This window comes from Cervus canadensis, chromosome 15 (genome assembly GCF_019320065.1).
Source record: "Cervus canadensis isolate Bull #8, Minnesota chromosome 15, ASM1932006v1, whole genome shotgun sequence".
In the NCBI taxonomy this organism is placed as follows: Eukaryota; Metazoa; Chordata; class Mammalia; order Artiodactyla; family Cervidae; genus Cervus; species Cervus canadensis.
Window position 1 is genome coordinate 61,945,486 of NC_057400.1, and position 15,017 is coordinate 61,960,502.

Consider the following 15,017-nt stretch of genomic DNA (forward strand, 5'->3'; position numbering starts at 1 on the left):
GACTGGTTCCAAATCAGGAAAGGAGTATGTCAAGGCTGTATATTGTCACCTTGCTTATTTAATTTATATGCAAAGTAGATCTTGCAAAATGCCAGGCTGGATGAAGCACAAGCTGGAATCAAGATTACCGGGAGAAATATCAATATCCTCAGATATGCAGATGACTCCACCCTATGGCAGAAAGTGAAGAGAAACTGAAGAATCTCTTGATGAAAGTGAAAGAGAAGAGTGAAAAATCTGGCTTGAAACTTAACATTCAAAGAACGAAGATCATGGTGTCTGATCTCATCACTTCATGGCAAATAGATGCGGAAACAATGGAAACAGTGACAGACTTTATTTTCTTGGGCTCCAAAATCATGGCAGATGGTGGCTGCAGCCATGAAATTAAAACACGCTTGCTCCTTGGAAGAAAAGTGATGACCAACCTGCATATTAAAAAACAGACATTACCTTGCTGACAAAGGTCCATCTAGTCAAAGCTATGGTTTTTCCAGTAGTCATGTATGGATGTGAGAGTTGGCCTTTCTGCAACTGAATAATTGATCCTTTTGAACTGTGGTGTTGGAGAAGACTCTTGAGAGTCCCTTGGACTGCAAGATCAAATCAGTCAATACTAGAGGAAATCAGACCTGAATATTCATTGAAAGGACTGTTGCTGAAGCTGAAATTCCAATACTTTGGTCACCTGATGTGAAGAATGACTCATTGGAAAAGACCCCGTTGCTGGGAAAGATTGAAGGCGGGAGGAGAAGGGGACGACAGAGGATGAAATGCTTGGATGGCATCACCGACTTGATGGACAGGAGTTTGGGCAAGTTCTGGGAGTTGATGATGACAGGAAAGCTGGGCCTGCTGCAGTCAGTGGGGTTGCAAAGAGTTGGACAGGACTGAGCAACTGAACTGAATTGAACTTCATTGAATCAGAGAGGAAGTAGAGTTTTGTGAGTGACTCCAAGGGCTTGAGCTGTAGTCTTCATGAGATGGACTATTTTGATTGCATGAAAGACATCTGACTTATTTTAAAACATTTTCAAGGGCCAACGGGAGACAACAAAGTAAGTACATATTGTATTCACTGCTTGGTCCTTGTGCCCCAGAAATTAAATGCCCTGAGACAGCTTAGACCTCTAGCATGATTCAGTGACTGGTTAAGTGTCGCATGTGTAGAGGGTGGGCCATGGTAGGATGGATTGTTCTTTAGAACTGGTCTAATTATAAAGCAGTATCATAATTAAGAGACTTCAACTGGCTAGCAATCCCCATCTTCTAAAGGATACTGTGGCCATTCAGTATCACAGCAGGTCAGATTTTTTTTTTTCTTTAACTCTGGGGATCAAAGTTGTCCCAGTTTTTTAAAATACATTTTAAAGGAGTGGTTCTGGAACTGTTAGCTCCCATCTATAAGAAAGAAAAAAGTGGCATCCACAGCCGTAGCTTCTTTCCACTGGAGGCATCCCTCCCTGCTCTAGATGGGGATGTAGACAGACTTTCCACTGAAGCTTTCCCTCCGTGGTTGGACTTAGCCTGTCCTTTACCAACACAGGCATCTTATTCATCCCTCCCAGTTCTACCATCGAGATGGGAGGGGATGCACCAGGGGGAGATCCCAGACTGACTTAGTTCCAACCACCAAGACCGTTGTTTGATTTGCCCTTTTCCTCTGATGCTACCCAGGGTGGAGCAGAATATCTTTCCCAGAATGTTTCCCAAGCTAGGACTGCTAGGGGAAACATCCATCTTCCATGTGCCCGTGCGCATTCCTGAGTACACTCCTGACCACAGTAGAAGTGGTGAGTTATAAAGGGATGAGCAACAACCAACATGTCCCCTTTGATTGACACCGCCAGTATATATAATAGCAAAAGAGGTTGTGGAGGGTGTGCTAACAAGGAAAAAGTGATTTTTGTCCTCAAGCTACTAGGACCAATCCTTCCAGTTTATTTCCACAGATTCTACAAAAGAAATTTCCAAGGAGTTGAGACAAAACTATTGGAGAGTCTTCTCTGGTCCGCTAGCAGCACTATCAAAGGAAGAAGCCCACTCTAACCCCAGTCTAACCACATCTTGCAGTTTCTGATCTGTGTCCTCAAGAACCTCACGGTCACCAGCAATGCTTCTATCCACATAGTTCGGTGGCACATCTGTGACAAGGACTCGCTTTTAGGACTCTAGCCTCATATGGAAACAGCCAAGAGAGATGCTGCTGAAGCTAGAGTTCCACCTAGTTCCCAAATGTGCTGCTGGGGCTAGAGTTCCACCTCATTCCATACATGCTCCTAGGAAGTCTGGTTCCTCATGACTACCATGCTTGGGGTCTAAGTAAAAGTACGCAGTAATGGCATGGATCACAAGTTCCTTGAAAGTTTATGATCCGAGAGATTGGGTTAGTAGTTCTAATTCCCCATGCAATTATGAAATGGTCAAAGAGACCAGGAAAAGGTGACCAAGAAAGGAAAGTTCTGTCCAAACACTTTGCCCATTTCTGGCCGCTCCCCTCACAGGATCGTTGGGTGTCTCTTTGCACTGGCAGGTCGGTATAAACCCCCAACAAGCCTCCACGTTTTGGTGCTGCCTTCAGTCATTAGGAGGCACTGCAAAACGGCAGAACAGGGCTCATCACTTGCTTCGTGCAGGGCGTGTCATTCATTCACACAAGCACACTGAAGAGGTAGTAAAGCAGAAAACATGTATACTGAGAGAGCAGAGAGGTTAGAGCTCTTGAGTGTTCTTACCTTGTCCTGAAGATCCTGGACGAGCCCCCAAGATGATAGCTTACAGTGAACAGTGTCGGATTCATGATCTCTGAAGAAGAAGATTTAGCTTCAGGACCAGGGACCAGGCTTGCCCACTCAAGAGCTTTTGTGTAGCAGAGTTTTAGTAAAGTGAGAAAGGGACAGAGAAAGGTTCTGACATAGACATCAGAAGGCGGATGGAGAATGCCCCAATAGTTAGTCTTAGCAAGGGAACTATATACTTTTTAAATTAGTTATTACAATAAATAAAAACAATGTCTCAATGTTGTAAAGATTTTACCAGACCCACTCCCATAATTTACATTTTAAGATAACAGGATTATAACTTAATAATAGAAAAATCTCACCAGACCCACTCCCATAATATACATTTTAAGATAACAGGATTAGTCAGAAGGTTTTCAGGAAGGAGAAACTGTCCTGAAGCAGGATATAACTGTCGTTCTGTTCAGTTCAGTTCAGTCACTCAGTCGTGTCCGACTGTTGTTATATAATCCTTACTAAGGAATGTAGAAAAAAGTTTGTCTTTTCCTCCTCCTTGAGAATTCCAGACACCTATCTCCTCCTCAAGAACCCCAGACCCCTCTCTCCTACTCAGGGATCCTGGACTTCCTATCAACCTGCCTAGGGATTGACTCTCTCATTTCCCCCATTTTTCTTTTGGGAGAATTATGTTGCCAAGGGAAAGGGGTATTGTTTTCGTTCCATAACTACTTCTGCGGTGTTGTCTCTAAATTACTGAGGCAACATATTCTCCTAACCCTCATATTGAGGGTCTCTGATCCAGGGGCCCCAAGTTGGAGGAGTTTGTGGCATTTGTAGGAGCTTGAACAAACATTTATAACCTAAAAGCTTTCAGACAATTAGAAACAAACCTCGTTTGCTTTCAGACAATTAGAAACAAACCTCGTTTTACAGTTAGATATAAAGCAAAATAGTCATTAAATCAAGTTAAAACATAATCAAAATTAAAAGTTACATTGTGTCCATTGTAACATCGTTTCATCTTAGGATTGTTAAATGTCATCTCAGAGTTGAGGAAAGTCCTTTCCTTGAAGCAGAGAAACCCACCATTGGGAGTCTTTAATTGATGGGGAGATTGAAAAGCTGAAAGCTGAGTCACATAGCTAATTCTAAGGCTTCAGGATCTATGAGAATATCTGTGTGCAAAACCTGTCTGCCATAGAGATAGTCCCTTTTTCTTAGGAACAATTTGAGCTCTTGTTAAAGCTAAGGGTAAAACTTTAAACCAACTGTCTTGTGTTTCTTGAGTTAATTTACATAGATGTCTCTTAATAATGTCATTAGCCTTTTAAACTTTTTCTGAAGACTGGAGTCTCCAGGAACAGTGTAAGTGATACTTTATTCCTAGAGCTTTTGACAGCCCTTGAGTTACAGCAACTTTAAATGTGGAGCGTTGTTGCTCTGAACTTTAAGAACCTGCTTACGTCATGAGAAATCAGTACAGTAAGATTTTGCCCATTAGTAAACTTAAGAGCTTTAGGCATTAGCAAAACAATAGTAGCAATTACTCTTAAGCAATGTGGCCATAGCCTGTTTTGTCAGTAATAAACTAAACTCTGGTCCTGTGGGCAAGTACAAAGTTGAAGCCTGCAAAAGAGCAGACTGAAGAGCCTTAAAAGCCTTTTGAGTATCTGGAGACCAAACCAGCTTGTCAGTTTGGGCCTGCTGAGTCTCAGTTATAAGTTTATATAAAGGCCAGGCAAGTTCCCCATAACCCAGATTGCAAATGGAGCAGTAGCCTGTGATACCCAAGAATCCTCTCAATTGTCTTAAAGTCACAGGTAGAGGATGATTTAGTATAGGTTTAACTCTAGAAAGTACCCTTCAAATCAGAGACTGCAAAATATTTGGCTCGTTTAGGAATTTCAGACAATAAAGTATAAGGATTAGGCACTTATTATTTGTATATCTTGAACAGGTCTCCATTTATCATTTGACTTTTCTTACACCCAAAATAGGAGTGTTGCATGAACTGTTACAGGGAATTACAAGCCCATGTTCCTTCAAATTTTCAATAATGGGCTTTAACCCTTCCTTAACCTTGGGCTTTAATGGATACTGCTTTTGATGTGAAAATAGGTGAAAGTCTTTGAGCTTGATAATGACAGGAACAGCATTTTGTGCTCGACCCACATTTTTTTCATCAGCCCACACTTTAGGATTTACATTTTCTTCAGTTAAAAGAGCAGGTTCCATATTCGTGAAAACAGAAGCCTGAACCTTGTTCAGTATATCCCTCCCCAGAAGGGGTGAGGGAGACTTTGGCATGATTAGAAACTTGAGAAAATAGCACGGAGTCTCCGTTGTGGCTTAGAGGTTGACTGAAATAATAATGTTTAGCTCGTCCTGAAAGAGCCATTACGGTAGTGGATTGGGAGAAAAGTGGACCAGGAGCTTTGGCTAGCACAGAGAAATTTGCCCTAGTGTCCAAAAGAAAATTGACTGATTGGCCCCTCACAGCTATTAATACCCCAGGTTCCTCAAGTGTTTTTAATATGGGGACTTGTGTGAGGACCCCTGGGCACCTTCAGCCCTGATTGCCTTGAGAGTCCAACCCCTGGGCCCTATGCCTCGGAGGGCATCTCTTCTGCAGTGCAGTTCTTGCAGACCTGACATGGGGCAGCTTAGACACCTGAGGGCAATCCCCCTTGAGATGCCCCTCCTTTCCACAATAATAACAAGTCCTTCCCTTTCCACCTGAGTCCCTCTGGGTATTTTTCCTCAGGCTATTTCAGAGCAGGTCTAACAGCCATTGTTTCTCCATAACACCTTTAATATGTTCTAAGGAAGCATTCTGGAAGGCTATTCTCCCAAGTTCTTTCATATATGAAAATACCTTTATAGTGATCTAATATTTAATTTACATTTGGTTGCAGGTTTCTGGATTAAACACAATATCTCTTAGATCTTTGGAAGTATTGTCCCATCTTCTTGTAGCATTTCATGTTTCTGGTGGAGGAATCATTCTCCTTAGTAGTTGATCTCTTTTTTTTTTTTTTTTTAATTCTTGTGGAGATTTTAGGACCTTTTAACATCCTTTTGTTTTTGAGCTCTCCCTTTTGATTGATGAGAAATGGGCCCCTTTCCCCACAATTATTTGCTAGTTTCAGTACAGATTCTTTAATTTTATAGAGATTAATCTCTTATGCTTCTCTTTGGAAAATTGTGTGCATGTGTGTATATTTGTATGTGTATGTTTGAAAATTTCCTTCACTTAATATACGCTTACATCTTTTTAGAACTCATATTATGATGTTACTGAATCTCCTGGGTTGATTTTTATCTTTATTGCCTCTCAGGTTGTCCAGCATTTTGATGTTTTTGTGCTTTCTGGGATAGTTTATCAATTTCGAACCCTTGTGTAGAATTCTAATTTTGGAAGATACTCTTCACATTTTAAGAGCTCAGTCTAAGTCACTGAGTTTCTGTTTTATAGAAGCCTTTTTTGTTTTATGAATTTTCTAAATCATTTCTGAAGATACCAGTGTGAAGATTGTGAAGTTCTGTGTTCTCCCTTTGTTATTGTTGTTGTTCAATTCAGTTCAGCCACTCAGTCGTGCCAACTCTTTGTGACCCCGTAGACTGCAGCATGCTAAACCTCACTGTCCATCACCAACACCTGGAGTTTACGCAAACTCATGTGCATTGAGTCGGTGATGCCATCCAACCATCTCATTCTCTGTCATCCCCTTCTACTCCCGCCTTCAATCTTTCCCAGCATCAGAGTCATTTCAGATGAGTCAGTTCTTTACATCAGGTGCCCAAAGTATTGGAGTTTCAGCTTCAACATCAATCCTTCTAATGAATATTCAGGACAGATTTCCTTTAGGATGGACTGGTTGGATCTCCTTGCAGCCCAAGCGACTTTCAAGAGTCTTCTCCAACACCACAGTTCAAAAGCATCAATTATTCAGAGCACAGCTTTCTTTATAGTCCAACTTTCACACCCATATAAAACTACTGGAAAAATGATAGTTTTTACTGGATGGGTGTTTCTTGGCAAAGTAATGTCTCTGCTTTTTAATATGCTGTCTAGGTTGGTCATAACTTTCCTTCCAAGGAGAAAGCATCTTTTAATTTCATGGCTGCAGTCAGCATCTGCGGTGATTTTGGAGCCCCCAAAATAGTCTGTCACTGTTGTCACTGTTTCTGATGTTTCCCCATTTGTTTGCCATGAAGTGACGGGACCCAATGCCATGATTTTAGTTTTCTAAATGTTGAGTTTTAAGCCATTTTTTTTTTCACTCTCTGCTTTTACTTTCACCAAGAGGATCTTTAATGCTTCTTCACTTTCTTCCATAAGGGTGGTGTCATCTGCAATTCTGAGGTTATTGATATTTCTCCTGGCAATCCTGATTCCAGCTTGTGCTTCATCCAGCCCAGTGTTTCTCATGATGTACTCTGCAAATAAGTTAAATAAGCAGGGTGACAGTATACAGCCTTGGCATACTCCTTTCCCTATTAGAACCAGTCTGCTGTTCCATGTCCAGTTCCAACTGTTGCTTCTTGACCTGCATACAGATTTCTCAAGAGGCAGGTCAGGCGATCTGGTAGTCCCATCTCTTGAAGAATTTTCCACACTTTGTTGTGATCCACACAGTCAAAAGCTTTGGCATAGTCAATAAAGCAGAAATATATGTTTCTCTGGAACTCTCTTGCTTTTTCTATGATCCAGTGTATGTTGGCAATTTGATCTCTGGTTCCTCTGCCTTTTCTAAAACCAGCTGGAACATCTGGAAGTTCATGGTTCACATACTGTTGAAGCCTGGCTTGGAGAATTTTGAGCATTACTTTACTAGCATGTGAGATCAATGCAATTGTGGGGTAGTTTGAGCATTTTTTATCATTGCCTTTCTTTGGGATTGGAATGAAAACTGACCTTTTCCAGTCCTGTGGCCACTGCTGAGTTTTCCAAATTTGTTGGCATATTGCATGCAGCACTTTCATAGCATTATCTTTTAGGATTTGAAATAGCTCAACTGGAATTCCATCACCTCCACTAGCTTTGTGCTTCTGTTAGGTCCATGTAATTCCTTTCCTTTATTGAGCCCATCTTTGCATGAAATGTTCCCTTGGTATCTCTAATTTTCTTGAAGAGATCTCTAGCCTTTCCCATTCTATTTTTTTCCTCTATTTCTTTGCACTGATCACTGAGGAAGGCTTCTTATCTCTCCTTTGGAGATCTCTTTGGAACTTATCTCTTAGGAACTCTGCATTCATATGATTATATGTTTCCTTTTCTCCTTTGCCTTTTGCTTCTCTTCTCAGCTATTTGTAAGTCTTTCCTCTGGAGTCCAACAATTCCCCTAGAGAAGATCTACCCTACTCTAGAATTGGAATCTTGTCTGCTCAGTAAAATATATGGTGCTGGGAAGTGGGAGTGTCCTCTTCATGAGGAAAATTTGAGTTTGTGTTCTCTGCTCTTATTTCACTGAGATTTTTGTCTTACATTTCTATCTTCTAGATGTATATTGATATACCATATCATGAGACTTCTGTCTTACATTTCTGTCTTCTGGCTGTATATTTATATACCTTATCAGACTAAGTACAGCCAGTCATCAGTTTTTGTTTCATTGTGTGAGTTTATATCAATTTTAATTCCTTTATTCTGATTTTACTAGAGTTAAGAAGAAAATAAATAATATATGTGATCAGAGCTCTATTTTAAACCTGGAGTTCTGTAAATTTCTTCTTTAAATATTTGACAGAAGTAAAGGCAACAATTACAATCACCTGTCTATTCAACAAGAGCATAATTTACACTAAAATTAAACATAACAGCAGTTAAAAGAAAAAATGCTTGCTACAAGAAGAACATCCAAGAAATGGAGCTATGGTTCTGCTGAAGATTCAGTGGATTTTCAGGAACTTGACAAATAGTCCCTCTTTTAACTCACTGCTACAAGATAAATGTAATTTTCTGAATTTCATACTTATAATTTTCCCTCCCTTCTAAAAATCAGTGCTTCTTTGTTTCTTTGGCCTCTTTATCCCTTGAGCCACTTGGCATCCCTACAGCTACCATGTCATTTCTTTTTGTATCATGAATAGCTACCATAGATTCTGGTTCATAGGTACATTCAGTAAGATCTTGTGTTTCAGTTGCTCCCCTCCCCTCCCCCCCACCACCTTGTGTTTAGTGAAATTAGATCATGGGAAAAAAATGACCCCAGTTTGCTTCGCTATCATGGCACTTCTGCCTCACTTTAAAGGCCTATCAACTTACCAGATTTAATTCTAAATACTTACAAAGGATAATAATATGATTTATCAAATTTAATAAGTAAAATATGGCAGACCAAATGTCCCTCTCATTCCTTGTCCCCTTCCGAATATCTATAACTAGATGAGACATTATGCTCTTTTCTGGTTGAGTATATAGGATATCTGTCGACATGGTAGTCCTGGGCAAAAGCAAATGATCCTGCTGACTCTGTGTGTCATCAAAGCAAGCAGATTGTGCACCCCATCAATCCCACCAGAAAAAGGTTTCTTTTTCCTATAGCATTTAGGAAGAGAGAGGTTAAAATGGGCAATTTCAGATGGAGGACTAGAAACAGAGTTTTGAACTATGGAAAATAGGACATAGAATTAGTTTGCTAGGACTATCAGAGCAAAGTACCATCAACCTAGTGGCTTAAACAACAGAAATTCATTGTCTCATGGTTCTGGAGGCTAGAATTCCAGGGTCAAAGTCTTGGCAAGACCACAATGAAGGCACTAGGGAAGGACCTGTTCATGCCTTTCTTTTCACTTCTGGTGATTTGTTGGCAACCTTTGGCTCTTGTATACATATTCCAATCTCTGTCTTGGTTTTTACATGGCATTTTCTCTCTGTGGGTCAGAGTCTAATAAGACACCAGTCAGACAGGATTAAGGACCCACCCTATTCCAGTATGACCTCATCTTACCTAATTATGTAGACAGACCTATTTTCAAATAAGTTTGTGTTTTGAGGTACTGGGGATAGGACTTCAGTATATGAATTTTGGAAGCTCACAGTATAACTCATAACAAGCCTATACAATGAAGAATAAGTCTAGGAGAATATAGGAGGGGTTTTAATCATAAGAACAGTTGGAAGCTTGGGTCACAACAAGAAGAGGGACATTTTTCTTAACCTTGAAGGGCCAGAACAAAAGAATATTGCCATGTGAAGAATTTTTGCAGGGGGTGGGGGTAGGGGTGGGATAGGGAAAGATCAAAGGAATTGAGAAATTGAGAGTTCATGCCTGGAATTCTGCAGTGTGGGGTTGAAATCCCTTAGATAGGAGACGATGAGAATAATGGATAATTCATGTCAGAACTTTGGTGCCTCACCTATTTTGAAGCGTTAGTGAATATAGCAGGTAAACAACAACAAAGTAGAAGAAACAATGGATAAGGTGTCTTTGGTTGGTAACAGGTGAGGCTGATCTCAGATTAGGCCACCCCACCTCCCCAGCTCCCCACCCCCAATGGAGGACAGCCATTAGGAGGCTTTAAATTACCACTAGTTTGTCAAAATAACTGGCCTGAGGTTTTAGTTTGATAATTGGCAGCATTTTGAGAGAAAGGTATGAAAGATGTTCCAGTTAAATGGGGTTATGGTGACATGCTTTCTGATTGGAACAGAATGCTTTTCTGCATGAATATTTATGTAAATACATTGTTAATATAAAAGTCAGTGAAACCCATGTGTTGTCCATATCAGCAGCTGAAAATAAAGGAGGATACTCTATGGTTTGATTTGCAATAAGTTTTTACCCTTTTCCCCCTGTAATTGTGCATACAACAACCAGTCAATCTAACTTTATTTTTATTTAAATTATTATTCTGACTTTTCTGAGTGCTATAGGAAAACCTTCAAGTTTCTAAATTTTTGCGTAAGAAAGGGAAAAATCTGTTTAAATGAAGATTTTTAATGAAACTTGTGTTTGTTGAGACTAAATAACCCCATGAAGACCAAACAGTAGCTTGGTAGAGAATTTTTTACCTCATCTTATCAGATGTTGTGGCTCAGATGGTAAAGAATCCGCCTGTAATGCGGGAGACCTGGGTTTGATCCCTGGGCTGGGAAGATCCCTTGGAGGAGGACATGGCAACCCACTCCAGTGTTCTTGATTGGAGAATCCTCATGGACAGAGGAGCCTGGTGGGCTACAGTCCACAGGGTTGCAGGGTCGGACACGACTGAGCGACTAAGCACCCAGCAGACACATCAAAGTAGTGTTCACCAACGTATCATTTTCCTGTCACTCCAGCCGAAGACTTCACTGTCTAAAAATCCAGACTCTGCACCTGATTTTATTGACTCTTTCTTCTCTCCATAATCATCCTTCTCTTTGTTCAGTCTACCACTGTTTGGTCTTTTCCTCTTTTCATTCTTATTAATAAGAACAATTCAAAAGCATGTCAATAAATGCTAAGTTTATTCTTAACATTCATAACTCGGCTCTTTGAATTTTTTCCAGTGGGTCAACCATTGTCATTGCCTTTAATCTCATTCTTTGTTCTTTCTTTGGTGTACTATATTTGGTTTTCAGTCACCAAGAAGTTATTTATATCCAGGAATTAGGGCTCACAGAAATTAGAGCTAAAATCTTCCTAGTTGTCAAATCTGGGTATAAGAATAACAGACTTTTTTTTTTTAATATTAAAATCAGATTCATTCTTTTTTTTTTTTTTATCAAGTAGTTTTTGAAGTAGTCTAGAGATCAATCTTTAGAGTCAAAATTCAGTGCTTCTAGTAAGAATAGAAGAGTACATGCGCTTGATTTCCCTTCCCTGAATCATTTGAAATGGAAAAAAAATACAAAAAATTAAGAATCAGCAGTATCGGTAGACCATAAATTATGAAGAATATGAAATTTTGACTAAATCGCTGCAATGTGATAAGCACCTCCCAGATACTGCTATATTATGACACTTATCTCTCTCAAAAAAAAAGAGGTCAGCCAAACAGTATCTGTAGGCATATAAGCATGCTTGTGTACACATGCAAGCATGTGCACACGTGCAACACACACAGAAAAGGAAAAGAGAGGCAAGAAAATGAAAAAAGAAATGTAAATTTCTGCAGGCAGAGCACCAGAAAAAGGAAAAGCAGCTTGAAGTTGATGTAGTGTGACAGAAGAAGAGACACAAGAATGTGAATCATATCCATGAGCTGCTGACCACCATTACCTAAGCAGAAACTTCTTGAAAGTTATTAAAAACAAACAATACCAAAACACATATAGCCACTGAGATCCACACTAGCCTTAAGAATTCAGGGATGTAAAAGCTAAGTTCTGAGGTGAGGGCTAAATTCTGAGCTCATTTGGGACTGCATTCTTCTGGGTACCAAGGAATAAATAAAATTTAATGACAAAAGATGAAAAAATGATAAATCTGAATTGGAGCTGCTCAATTCACTTAGCACAATAAACATTCTGCTACTCCCAAGCAAATTAAACAACTCAAAAATAATAACAAACCAACCATCTCCTCTCCTACAACTCAGATTGCAAGGATATATTTAAAATAGTACTCAGCTATGAAGTCAGGGATACTGAAGCCTCACTTTTCTTAGGAAATTGCCAAATCTATCTGCAATTTTAAGAAAGTGAAGAAAATGGATATAATAAATAAAAGACCTCAGAAACAGGCATTTGCAAATATATTACTCAGAATAATTAAAGAATAGTTTAAATAATAAGAACAGTATTAAGGAAATTAAAAAATTGTGAACTTTCAGAAATAGGAGGTAAATTGAAAGATTAAAATAATTATCAGTGAAGGGGTAAAAAGGAAGAGATGGAAAAACACTGGCAGAAAAAAGTAATGTATTAGAAAAAAGAAAGCATTTTTTTGAAGCTGTGAAAAGCAGGATTGTTATAAAAGACAGTATTTGGGAAATAAAAGAATTTGGTGGAAAAGAACAAAGATATATAAGTTACTCCAGAGAAGTTGATAGATGTAACAGCCAGAAAATGATTGATGACCATAAGCGTTCTTGGTATTTGTGAAGAAGAGAATAGGTCAAATGGAACAAGTAAAACGAACCCAATTTTCAGTTCAGTTCAATTGCTCAGTTTTGTCCAACTTTTTATGACCCATGGACTGCAGCATGCCCGACTTCCCTGTCCATCACCAACTCCCGGAGCTTGCTCAAACTCATGTCCAACGATTTGGTGATGCCATCCAACCATCTTTCCTCTGTCGTCCCCTTCTCCTCCTGCTTTCAACCTTTCCCAGCATCAAGATATTTTCCAATGAGTCAGTTCTTTGCATCAGGTGACCAAAGTATTGGAGCTTCAACTTCAGCATCAGTCCTTCCAATGAATATTCAGGACTGATGTCCTTTAGGATTGACTGGCTGGATCTCCTTGTAGTCCAGGGGACTTTCAAGAGTCTGCTCCAACACCACAGTTCAAAAGCATCAATTCTATGGCACTCATCCTTCTTTATAGTCCAACTCTCACCTCCATACATGACTACTGGAAAAACCATGGCTTTGACTAGATGGACCTTTGTTGGTAAAGTACTGTCTCTGCTTTTTAATATGCTGTCCAGGTTGGTCATAGCTTTTCTTCCAAGGAACAAGCATCTTTTAATTTCATGGCTGCAGTCACTGTCCACAGTGATTTTGGAGCCCAAGAAAATAAAATCTGTCACTGTTTCCATTGTTTCCCATCTATTTGCCATGACGTGATGGGACCGGGTGCCATGCTCTTTGTTTTTAAGCTAGCTTTTCCACTCTCCCCTTTCACTTTCTTCAAGGCGTTCTTTAGTTCCTCTTTGCTTTCTACCATAAGGGTGGTGCCATCTGCATATCTGGGGTTGATATTTCTCCTGGCAATCTTTATTCCAGCTTGTGCTTCATCCAGCCAGGCATTTCATGTGATGTATTCTGCATGTAAATTAAATAACCAGGCTGACAATACACAGCCTTGATGTACTTTCCCAATTTGGAACAGTTTTTTTTTTTTTTTTTTTTAAATTAATTATCCGGTTCTAACTGTTGCTTCTTGACTAGCATGCAGGTTCCTCAGGAGGCAGGTAAGGTTGTCTGGTATTCCCATCTCTTTAAGAATTTTCCACCATTTGTTAGAAAACAGCTTATACAAAATAATTCAGTCAGTGCACAAAAAGGGTTTATAACAATAAAATAATTAGAAGAAGGTAGAGGTTATAATATATCCTGAAAAATGGACTAAACTTTAAATATAGAGAGTCCTAAAAGCATCCAGGAAAGATTATTATATCATCTGCTGTGGAAGAAAAATACCAAGCTGGTTTGTGAACATCATGTTGATATATTAAAATTCATGGAAAAATCAAATTATTAGGTAAAACATGCCAAAGTTAAATAAAGAAAAATGTTGAATCCCTAATTTGCTTCCCTTACCAAAAATGCATTTTTTGGTAATGGATGAAGAATACTTTAAAAATGAAATTATAAATAACCTAGAATTAACATGTGGAGCAATTTTGTAATATTATTTTAGAAATTAAATTCTAGAAGACAGCATAAAAATTGAGCTATTTTGTGTGAGTGCTTTGTACAGGGATAAAGTGATGTTCTTCAAAATACGGTGAAATAACCAGAATATGAATGAGAAGAAATAGATTAATTTGATGACAGAATCTTTGAAAATATTCCAAATGATCAAAATTTCTGTAAACAAATTCAATAGACCTACAGAATTTCTACCTACCTCACATAGGACACAAAGGTATTTTTACTACTAGATATAGAAATCTTGGGGCTTCCCTGTGGCTCAGTGGTAAGGAATCTGCCTGCCTCCCAAGCAGGAGACACAGGTTCTACCCCTGGGAAGGAAATGGCAACCCACTCCAGCCTTCTTGCCTGGGATATCCAAGGACACAGAGGAGCTGGGCAGGTTACACTCCATGGGGTTGTAAAAAATTTGTACATGACTTAGCAACTAAACAACAACACAGAAACCTTACAAATAAAAATGAAAGAGTGAACAGAACAGAAAAGCAATATAAATGAGCAAGTCATAGAAAAAGAAATACACATGGCTGGATACCATAAAACTATTTAGTGTCCTGCATCTGGCTAAGAGACTAAAGAATTAAAAAAAAAAAAGTTGCAAATCTTATAGCAAATTTAGGGACCAGACATGGATGGAAAATATACTATTTCTACCAACGTGTCCTTTTCCAGAATTGGTCACATGAATCCACCCAGATGCAATGCAGCTGCCAAATGTAATCTTTTTGTATGCCTTAATGAAAAGACATG